This window comes from Citrus sinensis, chromosome 5 (assembly GCF_022201045.2).
Source record: "Citrus sinensis cultivar Valencia sweet orange chromosome 5, DVS_A1.0, whole genome shotgun sequence".
Taxonomy (NCBI): Eukaryota; Viridiplantae; Streptophyta; class Magnoliopsida; order Sapindales; family Rutaceae; genus Citrus; species Citrus sinensis.
Window position 1 is genome coordinate 738,706 of NC_068560.1, and position 6,697 is coordinate 745,402.

At 36.3% G+C, this 6,697-nt stretch overlaps 2 protein-coding genes across 22 annotated transcripts in view; one reads left to right on the forward strand and one right to left on the reverse strand.

The window, feature by feature from the left end:
- The window catches only part of LOC102615293 (methionine S-methyltransferase), an 82,879-nt gene extending 76,362 nt beyond the window's left edge, over positions 1–6,517 (forward strand). Inside the window, exon 13 of the mRNA XM_052441241.1 lies at positions 6,358–6,517. The gene's annotated coding sequence lies outside the window, so the exon portion shown is untranslated. The remainder of the gene's footprint in view (positions 1–6,357) is intronic.
- LOC107174851 (putative disease resistance RPP13-like protein 1) overlaps positions 1–6,697 on the reverse strand; it is a 102,561-nt gene that overhangs the window by 65,376 nt on the left and 30,488 nt on the right. The gene's annotated exons all lie outside the window — the stretch shown is intronic.

Below are 6,697 nucleotides of genomic sequence, written 5' to 3' on the forward strand. Positions count from 1 at the left end.
GAGAGAGGAGAAGAGGATAAAAAAAAAGATAGAGAAAAACAGGAGAGAAAATAATAACAAAAACAAAAGAGGAAAATAATTATTATTGTTATTATTATTATTAACAATAACTTTCTTAATAACCATAATCATATAATAGATAATAAAAATAGAAGGTAATAATAACTAAGGGTATTTTAATAATTTAAATAATTTATTGTAATTTCAAGGTAAAGTAAATATATTAATGATAATACAGTTTATTTTAATTTTGATTCTTATAATTGAAGTAAATAATTTATTTTAATTTTTATTTCACATTTTAATTTTATTCTATTCTGAATTAGTAAACGCATCATAAAATCATGTGATTCTACTCTATATGTGAGATTGATTTTTTTCTTTAAGGCCTACGACATCCCAATACAAGTCTATATAGGACCAAGCTACTAAGTGGACGGTCATAAAAACTTAAAAAGGCATAAAATTGGATGGCCGTCTAATTAATTTCCCGTGACCTACAACAAAAATTTAAGAAGGAACTCCGATACCATCAATTCTGCATTTTAATTTGAAGTTGGAAAACAGTGAAAACAGAAGGATCGGGTGATTTAATTTTATACATATTTAATCAAGTAAAAATGGCACGTGCGTTGTAATTTGCCCAGTTATCTTACTTTGAATAATAACAAAGTTCAAATTTTGTATTCAGTGAAAAATCAATTCTATAGTGAAAAACACTAGCTAGAAAAAAATCTATGTCCTGATGTCTTAGTTTATAAGCTCAAACAATGAATAGTATACATACAACGCATGATAGAACACAAACTCATATAGATTTTTAGTTTTGAAATTCATTTCAGAAAATCTGTTCTGTTCAACAGGTTATAGATTATCAACTAAACTCTGCCCACATTCTTAGCTCTGCCATTGGAAGTACGCAACTCAGCTGCCCATCGACCGCCAAGCCATCAAGACAATACCAAGATACAACATCAATAATAATAACATCAAGAATTACATAGAGGCCGTCGCACGTTACACCCACTCCAACAGGAAACTAATTAATACCCTCCAAGCTCCTCTGTTTCAAATCCAAATCCACTGCTCGACCATTTACTATGACGTAAGGTATATGGATTAATTAACAAGTGCCGATATTGTCCTCCATCCTTTTGTGTACCTTTCTTCTGGCAAGGCCTTTTCTGGAAAGTATTTGAGCTCCAGACAATTGCAGAATTTCAATTTGCTGAGGTTTTGATGATCAGCAATTGAAGAAGACAGGTGTTAATAATTATGAAGAACTGGTGTAATTTATATCATGTAGGAAGCCCTTCAGTTACTTTTTTGACCGTGCTCAAGCTCTTTTAAGGGCTAATATTAAAATTTCGTGATATTGTGCCAAAAGAGCTTCGTACGTCATTGTAACTGTTCATCGTTATGTGCTGCTTCCCATTTAATTACATTTATCTAACATTTAAAAGATGGAAGTAGAAATTAAAACTCAGTTTTTCAGATATGGCTCATATACAATGCAAGTATCAAGATTTAATTAGAGTTCAATATACATGCGTCTAGTTTTTATTGAGAGAAACAAATCATAAATACTCAGGTGTTTCTAAATGATTGAATAACGATATTATTGTTATTTATAAATTTATAAGGATAAATAACTAATAGTCCACCATAAATACCGAAAAGGGTCCCCAGCATAACTTGAACAACTTTACTTGTGTTTGCTCATTGAATAATGTTATAAGAAAGAAATACATATGTCAGAAGATTCATAGTATATTGGAGTGTTTTTTGTACTTGAATGAGAATGAATGAAGGTATGTTAATTTACTTTAAATAATTGTCTAAAAGGAATAGAAATGCTCTATAACATACCAAATACTACCTTAATCAAAATTTATTTGACAAAAATTTTTAAAAAATGGAATAATTAACCCTAATTAAATAATTGTCTTATATCACCAAACTCTTTTTTTTTTAATTAAGCCATCACCAAACTCTGTAAAGCATAAAATATAATAGGCAAATTTGAGTTAAAAAAAAATGAAGTTAGGAAAATGACTTGCATATTGTCTTTGATGAGCGCATAATTTTCTTTTAAAAAAAATGTTGAAATGAACTCAAACTCGTTAGTGCAACTTGTCGGTTTTAAGTTGTAGATACGAGTGACATGTCATTTTAGCTGAACTAGATTCCAGAGCTCACATTTGGGCAGTGTCATCCAAGAACATTAAAACTCACGTGACTATTGCACGCATGGTTTAAGCTGAAATGACGTTGCTAGCAGTCGTTTAAGGAAGGCCTTTAAGTGTCACATGAGTTGCTCGTGATAGGAGGTTAAAAGCTGTTGGTTTTGGAGGGAAACCCCTGAAGCTGTTACGCCTGCATCTTCTGGTATATAAACGAGCTGGTTCTGGTGTCATAGTCAGTAATCAAGGAAAGAGAGATAAAGCATCTGTACTGAGAGAAAATCTTGACAGGGTGGTCTCTGTATTGTGTATAATTTCTCTATAACCTTGGAAGCTTAATAAAACTGCTCTCTGTGTTGGTTTTCTCCAGTGGATGTAGGCACCCTTCAACAGGTGCTGAACCACTTAAGCTCGGTGTGTTCTTTGTCTTTGGGTTATGATCTTTGATCTGTGCATTGTTCTTTGTTAACGTAAGATTAGTTCTTGAATCTTTGAGTCAGAGTTGGGTCTTGGGGTAAGGTTAATCTAGTAACTAAAGGTTAATTTCACAACAATTGGTATCAGAGCTCTAAACTCTGATTTCAAGGTTCAAGAATGGGTTCAAAAGTGGATCTTGAGAAGTTTACGGGGCAGAATGATTTCAATATGTGGAAGATCAAGATGGAGGCTTTGTTGATTACTCAAGAGCTGGGAGAAGCCATAGATCCAGTCACTAAGATTGAAGAAGGTGAGGCTTCATCATCTAAGATCCCAGAACAGGTAGCAGAGATAGACAAGAAAGCCAGGAGCACAATCATACTAAGTCTTGGTGACTCTGTAATTCGAGAAGTGGCCAAGGAAAGGACTGTTGCTGGTTTATGGGCTAAGTTGGAGAACTTGTATATGACAAAGTCTTTGGCAAATAGACTTTACATTAAGAAGAAGATGTTCTCACTGAAGATGATTGAAGGGGCATCATTAACAGAACATGTTGATGAATTCAATAAGGTTTGTGATGAACTGGAGACTATAGATGAAGGGCTGAGTGATGAGAGCAAAGCCTTGCTACTAATCAGCTCTTTACCAAAGTCTTACGAGCACTTTGTGGATGCACTGCTGTATGAGAGGCAAACACTCTCCCTAGAAGAGGTTAAATCTGCTCTTGGCACAAAGAAGCTGAAAGATAAGCAAGATAATCCAGAAAGTGAATCAAGTGAGGGATTGATGGCAAGAGGCAGGTCTGAGAAAAGAGATAACAATGAAAAAAGCAAGGCAGATCAAAGTCTAAACAAAAGAATTTGAAGTGTTTTCATTGCCATAAAGAAGGGCATTTCAAGAGAGATTGCCCTGAAAGAAAGAACAAGAATAAAGAAACCAAAGAAAGAACAGGTAATGCAGCCATAGCCACAGAAGAAGAATGTAACTTTGAAACAGCCGGAGTACTCATTGCCACAAGTCAGAAACCTCAAGGTCAGTGGGTCCTTAACTCAGGTTGTACCTTTCATATGTGTCCAAATAGGAGTTATTTTACAACATATCAGCCATGTGATGGGGGTATGGTTCTAATGGGTAATAACTCAATGTGTAAGGTAGCTGGTATTGGGACTGTTAGCCTTAGGATGTTTGATGGGGTGATAAGGGAATTGACACAAGTGAGATTTGTCCCTGATCTAAAAAGGAACTTAATCTCAATTGGCATGCTAGATCAAACAGGTTGTGTAATTAAGGCTGAGAAATGTGTATTGAGGGTAATTAAAGGATCAATGGTGATCATGAAAGGCATAAAACAAAATGGTCTATATGTGATGGATGGACATACTGTTGTTGGGGAGGCAAGTGTGACTGACAGTAAATGGAACAGATCAATGATGTGGCATTTAAGGATGGGGCATATGAGTGAAAGAGGTTTGAGAGAGTTACAAAAACAAGGAGTGTTTGGGGATGATCAAATAGGAGCTTTGGGGTTCTGTGAGGATTGTATTCTAGGAAAATCCTCCAGGTTAAGGTTTGAGATTGCAGCTCATACCACCAAAGAGAAGCTTGAATACATACACTCTGATTTGTGGGGGCCTGTACAAGTAAACTCACTAGGTGGATGTAGATATTTTCTGACTTTTATAGATGATTTTTCAAGGATGGTTTGGGTCTTTGCACTCAAAAGCAAAGATGAGGTTCTGGAAAAATTCAAAAACTGGAAAACTTTTGTTGAGAACCAGACTGGTCTGAAGGTGAAAACTCTGAGGACAGACAATGGCTTGGAGTATTGCAACAAGCTGTTTGAAGAATTCTGTGAAAAGAATGGTATTCAGAGGCACAAAACTGTCACCTACACCCCTTAACAGAATGGCCTTGCTGAGAGGATGAATAGGACTCTGGTGGAGAAGGTGAGATGCATGTTAATCTATTCTAAGCTCCCAAAAACCCTTTGGGCAGAAGCTTTAAACACAGCATGCTATCTAGTCAACAGGAGCCCATCAACTGCTATAGATTGTAAAACACCAATGGAGCTTTGGTCAGGAAGAAGGGCTGACTATACAAAACTCTGAATCTTTGGGTGCACAACATATGCTCATGTGAAGTAGGGTAAGCTGGAACCAAGGGCATTAAAATGCAGATTTCTGGGGTATCCGGATGGGGTCAAGGGCTATAGATTATAGTGTGTTGACACAAAACCACCACAGTGCATCATAAGCAGGGATGTAAAATTCCATGAAGAAGAGCTATTGAATAAACCAAAGAGCTCAGATAACAATATGGAATCAAGCACTGAGACTGATATAGTGAAGTTTCAGGTGGAGCCTCAAAACTTGAAAGAACTTGAGCCTGAAATTGAAGGTACTGAAGCAGAACCTGAAGCTGGTGTTGAACATGAATCAGCTGAAAGTGAAGAGAACACCTATCAGTTGGCTAGAGACAGAAAGAAAAGGACAATAAAGCCACCTAAAAGATATGCAGTAGTTGACTTGATTGCATATGCTTTGAATGTTGCTCAAGAGCTGAATGATGATGAACCTAGGACCTATCAAGAAGCTATCACAGGCAAAAACAAGCTGGAATGGAAGAGGGCAATGGATGAAGAGATGACATCCCTGATTAAAAACAAGACCTGGACATTGATTGAAAAACCAGACAAGAGGAAAACAGCAAGCTGCAAATGGATCTTCAAAATTAAAAATGGTGTACCTGGAGCTGAACCTAGAAGATTTAAAGCTAGATTGGTGGCAAGGGGTTTTACACAGAAGGAGGGAATTGACTTCACTGAAGTATTTTCTCCTGTGGTGAGACATGCTTCCATCAGAGTTATTCTTGCACTTGTGGCTGTGCAAGATATGCATCTTGAGCAGATGGATGTAAAAACAACATTTCTGCATGGTGAGTTACAAAAAGAAATTGTAATGCAGCAGCCTGAAGGATATGTAGCATCTGGAAAAGAAGACTATGTTTGCTTACTTAAGAAGTCTCTGTATGGGTTGAAGCAGTCACATAGGCAATGGTATCTGAGTTTCAGATATTTTTGACATGTCGGTTTATAACCTTGATTGTGCATGCCCTGTCGGTTGCGTGATGAAACAGGAGAATATTGACATCTGTGTATTATCGTTTACTTCCTGCAATTAAATCACATGTTGTTCATTCCATTTACACTATACGGCACATTTGGCAGTTGTTTTGGTCACTTATTGAAGCACGGGTTAAGTACTTGATTCAAGGTTGTTAACTGACCTTTACAAGGCGGGAAAATTCTGGGTTTGTTATAACAAACCCCGGAATGCAGCTAGTGAGTGGGGACTTTTCTAGACTCTTCATGATATGTATATATAGTCTTAGAGGCTATAGTTGAGACATATGAAAAGCTTCTTAATGTTTGTAGTTTGATCTCGGTGATGGAGATAAGATTGCTGCCCTGTTCTTCAGTGGATATAGGCTATCTCCAAGCCGAACCACTTAAATTGTGCCTCTGTTTTGCTTGATGACTACCAGTGGTGAGAAAACACCTACAGAACAAATCAAGCTTGATGACTCAAATATTAGGGAAGCCATAGTCAAGGTATCTGGTTTATGCATCAACAGTGGTTCGTGGACTAGAATTCCTATCTATTGTCGCTTCACAATTGCACTGGAAGAAAGCGAATTTGATCGAGCTTTGGATCGCATAGCTAAATTCAAAAGCATCGTACAAATAGTTAACTAAAAGACGGTATTGTCATTTGTCATGATTTATTTCTATTGCCTGATGATGATACCCATCACGCCTTAGTTGTCGTGAATAAATCTAAAATCAAATTGAACTGGTTTTTACTGGTTAGCAACAATTGTGACGTTTTGAGATTATAATATATGACAACACTGATTAGTGTTGTCTCCCATGTGAATTGAGACAAAAATTATTTTCCCAATTGCGCTTTCATTTGAACAATTCCACTGTAGATTTATAAAATAATGATCAAATTGTGTTTTATATTAAGTTACGAGTAATTGGTTAAACATTAATACAAAACTATTTTAAGTAACATGTGGCATATTCTAATTCTAGC